Below are 12,900 nucleotides of genomic sequence, written 5' to 3'. Positions count from 1 at the left end.
CATCACTGTGGGACCCTACTGTCAGCGTAGTGTGTCCAGTAAGACTAGCCCAGTAAACCAAATTTGTGCACTAAACCCATGTACAACGCATTAAGCTGTTCTTATCTGATTTCCGTGAATTTAATTTCTCGTTTGGCGCGTTTGATTTGGTCGCTCAAATGGTGCGGGGTTCGTTGGAAATGCAAGCGAGCAACCCAAATGGAAATAGTATTAACGAATTCAAATCAACTGGTTCAAAATTACATGTCACTGACTATTGATCAGTCAACAGTTAATACTAATCTGCATGAAGACTCAGAGGACGAATTCATATCCTCTGCATTAACATGACTATTGAAAGGAAATTTTTTGAGTTTGAATTTCAACCATGCGATTTGTTGCACTAATATTAAAGGCTCTCCTAAGTTATAAGTAGGAGCCGGATTGGCTCCGTTTAAAATCAAACGGTTGAGATTCATTAACTCAAAAGACTTCCTTTTGAGTTAATGCAGAGGATACGCATTCTGAGAGGACGGGCAGTAATATGTGCTTGGATTTTTTTTTTAAATAAAACCAATTTTAATTATTTTAATAAAACAAGCACTACTAGAGATCGGTGGAGAGAGAAAAATAAGTAGAAATGACCAACGTTAGAGTTATTTTTTTATAAAAACCAAATCAATAGAGCTTGTTTTATTAAAATAATTAAAATTAATTCTATTTAAAAAAAAAAAATCATGTGCTTGCATATGGATATAACCATACTTTCATAAATTAATGTGGGTTTTTAAATTTATTTGGTTGTAATTCTTTTTATTTTATACCGAAATTTTAATTACTAACCTAAATAAATTTTAAAATTACAGAAGATAACTAGGTTTTTTATTTGGAAATTTGAAAACTAACATTTACGCTGTATTATCCCAGCGAAAATTCTAGCCAATTCCGCTGAATAATTCAGTGGAACTAGAAATCATCTTTTTGTTGGATTAGTTTTCCAATTTCTAAAACACTAGTTATTTATGTAATTTTAAAATTTTTTAGGTTAGTAATAATTTTTTTGGCTTTTATATGTATGGAGAGATTTTTTAGTCTTAGTGAGGCTATGACACTATGCATAGCACACTTTGATCCATACTATAATTTATAGATGTATATTTTTATTTTCAAAGTTCAAACAATTAATTCAATTATTAACATGATTTCTATAAGAACATAAATATATTTGTAGGTCAAGTTATACATTTTTTTAAAGATAAGTACAAAATTATTTGATATAACGATTATGGACCATTTGAAAAGTAGTTACTTTTTACCTATTTAAAAAAATAGTAAGGAAATTTAAGAAATATAAAATTTGATCTCCAAGTAAATTTTTATAAAAAGATCATGTTGAACGCGGATCCGAAACAACTCTTTGTTTGTTCTAATTTCTTATCATTGACAATAATTAACCACCAACATATAACCCTTTTTTTCATATTGAAAGTCTGTAGATGAAGATAAAATCATTTGATCAAGATTCAAGGGCAGCAATTATGAGAAGACATTTTTTTTTTTTTGAGAACTTGACTGATGCAGCCAAGGGTATATTAGAATAAAGAGTTTTGATACATCCACTACAGACATCTACATTATATATACAAAAATTCTTAACAGAACTTCATCCAGCAATTATGAGAAGACATTACAAAGTTAAAGTAACCATAAAAGTAACAAACATTAACTAAATGATGAGTAGCAATATTGATACAACAATAACATGAATCTGTTGTAATGATGAGCAGCAAGAAAGGTATAAATGTGATCATAATTCCCAAGTACTCAATTTATGTTTGTGCAGTTTCTACAATCTCATCATTGGCAAGTTGAATTTTTTAACCAACTAATCTGTATGAAAAAAAAAATGTATGATTCCATAACACAGCATAACCTGACTGCTGCATCAATCCACATCCGCTTCCAATTACGAAATGATCTGAGAATTGATACAACTTTGAATTTAATTGATCCGTAGAAGTTAAATTATTTTGGATTTGGCAACCTTTTAAGTCCAACGTCTGGCACCCTTTTGAATGAGGAGGGTTTAGTGGACTGGGACTTTGATTTGAGAATTGATACAACTTTATCTGGCAATCTTTTAAGTCCAACGTCTGGCATCCTTTTAAATGAGGAGGGTTTAGTGGACTATAACCTTGATCTGAGAATTGATACAACTTTGAATTTAATTGACCCGTAGAAGTTAAATTATTTTGGGTCTGGCAACCTTTTAAGTCCAACGTGTATCATCCTTTTGAATGAGGAGTGTTTAGTACACTGGGACCTTGATCTGAGAATTGCTACAACTTTGAATTTAATTGACCCGTAGAAGTTAAATTATTTTGGATTTGGTTACCTTTTAAGTCCAACGTCTAGCATCCTTTTGAATGATGAGGGTTTAGTGGACTGGGACCTTAATATGAGAATTGATACAACTTTGAATTTAATTGACCCGTAGAAGTTAAATTATTTTGGATCTGGCAACCTTTTAAGTCCAACGTCTGGCATCCTTTTGAATGAGGGTTTAGTGGACTGGAATCTTGATCTGAGAATTGATACAACTTTGAATTTAATTGACCCGTAGAAGTTAAATTATTTTGGGTCTGACAACCTTTTAAGTCCAACGTCTGTTATCCTTTTGAATGAGTGTTTAGTGGACTGGGACCTTGATCTGAGAATTGCTACAACTTTGAATTTAATTGACCCGTAGAAGTTAAATTATTTTGGATTTGGCTACCTGTTACGTTAAGAAAATTTTTATAATAGAAAAATAATAATAATAATGAGAATGTTTAAAACATAATAAAAAAAATATATATATATTTTGTTGTTGAACTAGGAGTTGAAGATTAAAACAATTATAACATAACATTAGTCTGAAATTTCGAAACAGTCAGACTTAATCAAATCTTGAAATTTATACCTTACATAAATTAAAGATTTATTAAGAAATATGGAGATTTTTATATACATATCTATATATGTATATTCTTCTTTTAGTAATATCAAACAAGTGGAGGGTCTATTTTGAAAAATGTCCAAAATGCATGTAAACAATTCAACCCTCTCTCTCCCTTCGTTGCTCCCTTGTGTGTTTGCTGCCAAAAGAAAGAGAAGGAGAGATCATCTCTTCTCTCTCAAAAAAATCCACCAAGAAACCTTGAGAAATTGAAGAAAAGAATGGAAATTGTTGAGAATCTCTCATTCTAGTGGCCATCTAGCTTCCCCATTGGTACTCCCTTTCTCTCCTCTCTCATCAAAAATCTGAATTTTATCTCTATTGCTAGGGTTTTGCTCAAATCTGAAATGTTTGTATAAATGATGAGTAATCTATCTCCATTATGCTTCTAGGTTGTTAATTTAGTGATTCTCTTCTCAATTCTATCTTAATCTTGATTTTCTATCTAGGGTTTGGTTCAAATCCGAAAATTAGAGAAATATTTTGATTTGTCTAGTCTAATCCAACAAACAAAGGTGTTGATTGGTAAGTTCTTCTCTCACTCTCTTAATATCTGAAATTAATTTGGTGTTGATCTCTTTTCTTTGTTCCCTCTTTTGTGTATGGTGATAGGTAAACAAAGTCATAATATTTTTGAGGAAGTGCTAATATTGTCTCCGAAAGGCTTAATATTTATTGAGTATGGTGATAATTAAACAAAGTCATAATATTTTTGAGGAAGTGCTAATATTGTCTCCGAAAGGCTTAATATTTATTGAGTATGGTGATAATTAAACAAAGTCATAATATTTTTGAGGAAGTGCTAATATTGTCTCCGAAAGGCTTAATATTTATTGAGTATGGTGATAATTAAACAAAGTCATAATATTTTTGAGGAAGTGCTAATATTGTCTCCGAAAGGCTTAATATTTATTGAGTATGGTGATAATTAAACAAAGTCATAATATTTTTGAGGAAGTGCTAATATTGTCTCCGAAAGGCTTAATATTTATTGAGAAAGGCTTGATCACTTATTCCAAAATGGATTATCTTAAGGAAAGTATATAGAAAATAATATCACTCAAGTAAGCATATCAATCGTCGAACAAATATTGAATTAAGTATATATGTTAATATAGGTGTAGGCTCGGTTGAGCAAGATTTTGCGGGATCTTTCGAGACGTCCGAACTATAAGTGCGAGATACGCTTTTCATAACCAGGTGCGGGGTTTCTGGACTTGTTTGATATTTTATATTCAGAATTAAACTGTGTTTCGATTGACATGTTGATTATTGATTGAATTGCATTATCGGATTGTGTTGCATATGCATTGCATTGCCCAAATAAGTGAAACTTGAATTGTTTTATCTGATTGATTTGCATGCTGGTATGGTTATTAATTGTGTTGATCTGAATGATCTGATTTTGGAATTAAAGTCACCGTGCTTCATATCACCATTGGTTGGTGGATATGGTATTATTGTTATCCACCGTGATGACGTTACCCAGGGGGTGAAATCGGATTTGTCAAAGTCTCTGCAGAGACTTTGATGCCCAGTGTTCTAAAACTTTAGATCGTCTGGCCCTCGGCAGTTCCCAGTACCGGTTGGGACGAGGGGTAAGTGACTTTGTATTATGATTGTGGTTATATGTGACTTGTGTATCGGAGGCATTACCCAGGGGGTAATGCATTTGGATGGTCAATTTGCTTTATATGGATTTTCTGGATGTGAATTGAAACCAGACTTTTAATTAAACGGTTAGGCCTGTAACTACAGATGAGTGTCATGAGAAAAGGTTTTACCTGGCGCAGCCGTCTGTAGGTGTCTGTAACCCTACAGATGAGAGGGAACAAATTGGGGTCCAGATTGGTGGAACATTTGTAGTTACTACCAGATATTCTGAAACCGAGTTAAACCAAATATTGTGTGATTGAATTTCATCTTGACAATTCTGAATTGTGATTTCATTTGGATGTATGTTGTTGGATTTATGCATTCTTGTTTATATATGGTTATAAACTGATAGGAGCTTTATTTGTGTTTTATTTTTTAATATAATCTGTGATTGCAAGTCCAGGAACGATTTGTGGCAATTTATCGCACTGAGAATTTATTTCTCATCCCCTCTTTTGGGTAAATTTTTCAGGTGCTGGTTCGGCTGATCCGGGAGAGGCACGAGGTCGGTAGGCCCTGGTTTCACCGCTGCCTAGTTTGTCTGGTATTGTGACATTAGAGATTATGTATATAGTTATGTTTTGGTTATATATATATATATTCTCTATGTCATTTTGTGATGCGTATCCATCAAGATACGGGTTTTGTATACTGTAACCTGACCAGCTGGGATTTGTGATCTGTTTATGTTATTTATTGGTTTTGTTTGCGCGTTATGTTTTACTTTCTATCATATCGTAATTGCCTAGTAGGTATACGGGCAACCGTATGCCTACGGCAGGAGCATCTGTCACACCTCGTGGGCCTCGGGGTGTGACACTACCTTTTAAGTCCAACGTCTGGCATTCTTTTGAATGAGGAGGGTTTAGTGGAGTGGGATCTGCTGGATGATTTATGGATTATTTGTTATATTTTGTACAGTTAGTTTTCCGACTTACTGTTTAATAGACTTCAAATGACTAATTCAAACCGTTCAAACTGATTTACTTTATGAGTGATGTGTTTACATGTAATTTTTTTTATATTTTTAAATTATTTTAATATCCAATCAAGCGGTAAAAATGTTGAAAAATGAATATATTAAAATTAACTTAAAAACTCACACATTTAACAGCTTGACTTGATACTAAATAAATTCGAAAAATTATAAGTTTTGCATGTAAACGCACAACTAATGAAGTAAATCGGTTTGAACGAATTGGATTCACCGATTGAAATCGATTCGATAGGTTTTAAAATTTGTGTTATATAGACTGAAATGACACTAATGTTATACTAGTTAGACTCCACTTTATGGAGATATTTTTATAGTTTCTTAGCTAAACAACTATACTGATGTTATGTAACTAAACTGATATAGGGTCATTTGATACTTGTTTTATGTATCTGGACTTGGTCTAAACTGATTTCAATTAGTGGATTTTTATCCACTGCTTTTAAAAAAAAAATGTGGATTTTTATCCACTGCTTTTGAAAAATTTATGTCTCAATCAGAAGTTTGGAAGTACTGTTGTTATTCCATCCTTCCAATAGTTGGACATGAAGCACATCCCAACAAATGAATAATAAATAACATTGCATGGAATAATTTTGATTTAGCAAATAAAATGAACCCCGCCAAGTAAAGAAGAGACAAGAATACTATCCAGGAAAGGAATTAATTAATGCTAGCTTCCAGACCAATATCCTGTTTAGCGCATGCCCTCTCTACCCTACAAATCCTACGCTCTCAAGTTTGTCAAATATATACAGGAATAAATTGTGACATTTTTTGCTCTTTCTGGATTTTTATTTTATAGTGGATGGATTCACTTGCACATTTTTTTTTATGACACTGGATTATATTTTATATTTTTAAAGTTTAAATAGTCGATCCAAACAGTTCAAAATGATAGATATATTAAAATGTACTTGCAGATCAAATTTTATATTTTTTGAATTTTTTTACTATTTATTAAGATGAGTAAAAAAAATTTAGTGGTATGAAAATAACATTTTGTAAAATACTTAATAAATAGTAAAAAAAATTCAAACAAATGTAAAATTTGATCATCAAACACATTTTAATATATTCATCATGTTAAACGATTTGGATCGACTGTTTGGACTTTGAAAACGTAGAGTGTAATTTTTTTGCGGAAAAATTAGTAGAATGTAATTTGATGTCACTAAAAAAGAGTGCAAGTGCATCTCTATTTTATATAGACCATATTATATAACGTACTAAATTTATAGAAGAGCTAATTTAGCAATTCTGTTGGTGGTTATGAATTGGTCAGGAAAATAACACACAGAGAAATATTGTATGAATGCTTATGTATTTTTTGTCAAGCTTTAATTTTATTAAATATGCAAATTCTGACAATTTATTAGAAATATATAAATTATTGTCTATTGCATGATTTAATTTTATTAAATATACAAATTTATCAGATTTTTTGTACTGTGTGACAATTTTTTTTTCTAATATTATATATTTTTACCCTTCATAGGTATTGAGAAGTGAATTTTTTTTTTTCGTTTTATTAATTCTGAAAGGAAAGGTCATCGTGCTACATAATCAATTAATTAAATAATATATAAGATTTTTATTACAGTTGAGAAAATTAACACTGTTAAAATATCTTAATTAGATAAAAGTAGATGCTATGTGTCAATTAGAGATCGACTGAACTCAATAATGAATACGATTTTATTTGCGCACCTAGGGGTGTAAGGGTGTTCAAACAGTTCGGTTTTTAACTGAATTATAAATTTTCGATTTAAATGGATCGATTTTTCGGTTTAAATGGACCGGTTTGGTTGAAATTTTGAATAATTCCGGTTTAAATAGATCAGTTATGTTTAGAATTCTCAAAATCGATTAAACCAAACTGACCTGTTTATATTGGTTCAAATCTAATTTTATTGATGTTATAATGATTTTATTAAACCAAACCGGACCGAACCAAATCAAACTTCATTTGTTGTGTATGACAATATATTATATTCGTTAATAATGATACCAATAAATTTACTTCGGTTTGAACCGAACAAATCAAAATTTACTTCAATTTGTTCGATTTGATTTTATTTTTGAAAACCGAAAAAAAAAATTTAATTTAATTATTTTACTTCAATTTGAATCAAACCGACCGTCTGAACACTCCTACCTAAATATGTGGAGATAACCATAAGATTTGTTCCCCCAACTTATAATAACTTTAGATAACCTCAGGCCTAATCTAGGTATTAGAATTTTCTAGAACTAGCTCATGATCAGGCTAGTATTGTAGCTAGTACCGTATTCAAGAGGACCAAATGTTCATAACATCTATGTAGCTAATCGTGAAAATCTTGACTTGTATAACATAACTTAAGAGAAACTAAAGTCTTGGTCAATCTTAGCTTAATTAATTCGAATGAGATCGATCTCGAATTATGAAATTTGTTTTGTATTGCCTACTTGTTCGAAACAAATCTGAAATTGAGGAGAATTATTCTTTTTGATCTAGTGACAATAAAAATATTTTTTATGTGAAAGGTTCAGATTCAAAATCCGGATAATGATCTCTTGTAAATATTAAACCGTTAGAGGTGGCTTGATGATCTTCAAACTTTTACTCAAAAAATATAAAATCACCTTGCTAAAGTAACATAAAACACGTCAAAATCAGAGCAAATTTTAGCAATAAATTATGGATTGTTAGTTCATGTCAGCTATCATTACCAGATAATATGGAGATGCTGATGACAGACTTAAAAGTGACATAATTAAAAAAATAAAATATGCACCTCTTAGAAATGTAAGCGTTGATATATATATGGTTCACATTGATCAGAAAATCCGGACCGTTTGTTTTTGTCCAAGTAGACTAAGAGTCTACCTCATTTTATTAATCAAATAATTAACAGGAGTAACGTAGAAAAGAAAGGAGAGATCAAGAAAAAAAAATAAAACAAGGGATATGTATGCATCTCCCTTGGCTGGATGGTCATTGATGATCACGCTTGCCAGCCAATTTTTTTTCTTTCAAAGCTTTTAATTATCCCACAAGTAAGTTTTTCTTTTATTTATTTATTATTATTATGGATTTGGCTACGTTGCTATAGGTTTCATAGAGGCCTCTCGTGCTACGGCTCAATATTCGAGTTTTCCAAATTCTAACGGTCGATCCGAACCGTTCATCTTGTTCTCCATATTAATATGTGTTTGGAGACCAAATTTTACATTTTTGGGAAAATTTTTACTATATTTTTAGATTTATTGAATATTACTATTTTTTATGGTCCAGATTTGTCTGAAAAACAACGATATTCAATAAATCTAAAAAAATAGTAAAAATTTTCCAAAAAATATAAAATTTGGTCTCCAAACACATACTAATATGGAGAACAAGATGAACGGTTCGGAACGACCGTTAGGATTTTGAAAACTCTAATATTGAGCCGTAGCACGGGAGGCCTCTATGCAACCCATAGCATTATTATTATTTATTTTTATTTTTTTTAGAGAGAGGATTGAGGGGGGAGGGTTGGTTTCAAACCACTCAACGCTATTAATATTCACAAGAGATTTCCAATTAGATTTTTAAAACTACAATTTCTTATACAAAGAATATTTTTTTGGAGCCTGATAATTGTACACCAGACAAAATCCTCGAGCGTGTCCCCCCAAGTAGTTTAACAGAAAAAACTTTCAATGTTATCTAACTTCCATTTCCAGCGCTAATATCCAAACATTTAAAACTCTGTTTATAACATTTTACAATGCTACTTGCAAGTATTTAAACCTCTGTTTGCAAGCATTAAAATTCTAAATCTGTATAGTTTTAACTCCTAACTACTTTTGCTTTCAAGCCAAAAACGAAAGATTCCTTTCACCCACTTTTTTTATTTTTTCTCTGATCATTCTCATCCATTTTCTCAAAGATCCATGATGAATTTTGCGAATCTAAAAATATGAACGTTTTTTTATCCGATTTTCTCATTCAAATGAAATCCATGAAGAATAACTTTCGAGTTATATTTGTGTCGTAATTTTTTTTACCACTTTAAATCTTTGTGACTTTCAGTTTTTTTTTTTAATTTTGCTTCAAAATAATTTAAACCTTTATTTACAAGCATATAAACCTTATTAATAACACTTTAAATCTCTAGAATAAAACATATAAACCTCATGTACAAAGAATTAAAACCTCAACAATAACATTTCAAAGCATATAAACCTCATGTACAAAGAATTAAAACATCAACAATAACACTGCATTTATAAATCATATAAACCTTATGTACAAAGAATTAAAATTTCAACAATAACATTTCAAAGCATATAAACCTCAACAATAACACTGGATTTACAAAGCATATAAACCTTATGTACAAAGCCTTGAAAATTTTAATGGTTGTAGATTGAGATTTAAAAACATGAAAATTTAAAGTCTCATGAGTTGTACTTTAAAATTACTCAAAAGTATTTCGGCCATTTTTATTAATATCCTTAAAAAAAAACTTAATTTTAAAAAAAACTCTACATTGAAGCTCTTATTAAAAATGCCCCAACCGCCAGGTCCACGAGAGGCCCAAAACACAAGCGGACCGCCAGGCCCGCTGTTCACTTTTTATGTGTATATGTTTATATGTGTATATGTGTATATGTTTATATGTGTATATGTGTATATTATACATATATTATAAAAACCAGAATAAAGGCCAAGTCCTTAATTATTGTTATATTTAGACTTGTGATATCCAACTGACAAATAAAATCAAAGTTCACCAAAAAAATAAAAATAAAAAAAATCAAAGTTATAAAGATTTACGACATCACTTCGTAAATATATCAAATATTTTATTTTTTGGCATACACTCTAAATAAGAAAACTTTTTTTTTTCACAAAATTATTCAAATCAAAATACTAAGATCTCTAAAAAAAAAAAAAAAAAGTGAACAGTGAACCGCCCGTTCCACGGGCGCTCCGCTAGTGCTGTGATCCGCTTGTGTTTTGGGCCGCCTGTGGGTCTGGCGGTTGGGGCATTTTTAAAAAGAAATTCAATGTAGGGGTATTTTTAAAATTAAATTTTTTTAAGGATATTAATAAAAATGGCCGAAAGTATTTCTTTATGGATCTTATTTGAAAGATAAAATCGAATAGAAAATATTTGTATTTTTAGATTCGTAAAATTCATCATGGATCGTCGGAAAAATAAATTATAATGATCAGAAAAAAAATAAAAAAAAGTGGGTGAAATGAATCTTTCTATTTTTGGCTTGAAGACAAAAGTAGTTAGGAGTTAAAACTATGGAGATTTATAATTTTAATGTTTTCAGACAGATGTTTACATGCTTGCGAGTAGCATTGTAAAATGTTATAAACATATACATAGCTTTAAATGTTTTGATATTAGCACTGAAAATGGAAGTTAGACAACATTGAAAGTTTTTTCTGTTAAACTACTTGGGGGACGCGCTCGGATATGATGGCTCGGGGTACCAGAACATTTCTCTATTTTTTTGTTACTAGATCAAAAACTGATTCTCTATGAATAATTATTATGAAGATTTTATTTGCCATGTTACATCCAGAGAAATAGTTCCTAAAATAACTGTAGATACAAACTTCTCAATTATTATATTAGTGAATTTAGCTTATTTTAATGCTCAAATAATTTAGTATCTATATTAATTTATTTTTACTTGTGTAATGTACCAAAATTTTAATGTGTAACATCAAGTCCGTTGGAAATTCAAAACCTACACCTGCTTTTGGAAGAATTCTAAAAATATCAGTGTCATTTTGCAGATATTTTGCCAAAGAAATGAGTATGCAAATAGCTCGCAGGATAATTCAGTTGGTCAAATAAGTTTTTTTGTTAAATTTTTTCCATTTTAAAATGGATGGAGGTTTTGAACTTTTAAATATTTTTTGAGGAGGATTCGAGTACCTCATGTCTTTCATACTTCATCATACCTCATATTTTATATTTTTATTTTTAAAGTTTAAATTATCGATCTAAACTGCTCAATATGATATTCATACTCAAATATACTGGTGGATAAAAATTTATAATTTTTGATTTTTTAATATTTTTTAAGATTGGTACAAAATCATTTCTGTACCGTTGAAATTGTACCTAGTTTAAAAAATAGTAAAAAGTTTTCAAAAATTATAAAATTTCACTCTCAAATATATTTTAGTATAAATATCATATTAAATAAACTTTAAAAATAAAGATCTCAAATATATTTTAGTATAAATATCATATTAAATAAACTTTAAAAATAAAGATATACAATATAACCTATTGATGAGGTACCAAAGACGTCAGCTATTGAAACTCTCCTCATATTTTTATATTGTAGATAAAAATTTCGGCGCAAGGCAGCCATTTTGTTTTTATTAATTAGATTAGATAATTTAAGCATGTCCCTTATTTTAAGGAAAGGCACGTGACTCGAGGTGCACATCACTATTCAACAAGGAATCAATACTTGACACTTAATCCCATTTACTAAACGACCTCTAATCTCAACTACTTTGAGGCAAATAGATCCAAAAAGTCCACAATACGACAATACTATACTTGATTAATTGATTAGCGATGACTGTTAGGAGACCAAATCCTGGAGTCACGGGACACGGTACCCGTGATCTACGCACAAAACAAAAAACAATTCTTGTTTTCTTCCTACTAAAATAATTATTAATTAGAAAAGAAAAAAGAAGTTTCTTCTTAGCATGAATTCGTATCCTCTGCATTAACTCAAGAGAATATTTGGAGTTAATGAATTCTGACTATCTAGATCTGCACTAATATTAAAAAGCTTCCTATATCATAAACAGAGATCGAATTAGCTCTGATTAAAATTAGACGGTTGAGATTCATTAACTCAAAAGATTCTTTTTTGAGTTAATGCAGAGGATACGCATTCATTTAGCATGGCGTGTCGAGAAACATGAACTCGTTGAAGGTGTTAATTAATTAATTGTCTCTTGCACTTAATTTAAGGAAGGGGGATGGAGTAATGGAGAAAGGATTTGACTTCCCAAAGGCTGCGACTTTTTGTTTGATTCTGTTAGTTTTTAGTGGGATTCTCACAAAAACACAATTTCAATTTGATTTTTGTTGTTCGAGCGCTTTAATTGCAAGTTTTAGACCCACATTCATTTAATAATTAATCCTGGGATGTATTGGACTGTAAATGGAGACGGCTATGTTTCGTTGTATTGAGATTTGAGAACATGCTATTTTTCAAAATAAGTTATTCGAAACAAGCTATATATTTG

General features: G+C 30.4%; 1 long non-coding RNA gene across 1 annotated transcript; it reads left to right on the top strand.

Annotated features, from left to right (window-relative positions):
* Window positions 1–3,129: 3,129 nt before the first annotated feature.
* LOC144574273 (uncharacterized) lies at window positions 3,130–5,416 on the top strand. Its single transcript, XR_013518161.1, has 4 exons — window positions 3,130–3,250; window positions 3,427–3,502; window positions 4,096–4,177; window positions 5,106–5,416. It is a non-coding gene; the product is annotated as an uncharacterized LOC144574273 (long non-coding RNA).
* The last annotated feature ends 7,484 nt before the right edge of the window (window positions 5,417–12,900 follow it).

This window comes from Carex rostrata, chromosome 22, assembly GCF_964058835.1.
Source record: "Carex rostrata chromosome 22, lpCarRost1.2, whole genome shotgun sequence".
In the NCBI taxonomy this organism is placed as follows: domain Eukaryota; kingdom Viridiplantae; phylum Streptophyta; class Magnoliopsida; order Poales; family Cyperaceae; genus Carex; species Carex rostrata.
Note: the sequence above shows the minus strand (reverse complement) of the source record. Positions and strands in the feature narration are given on the sequence as shown.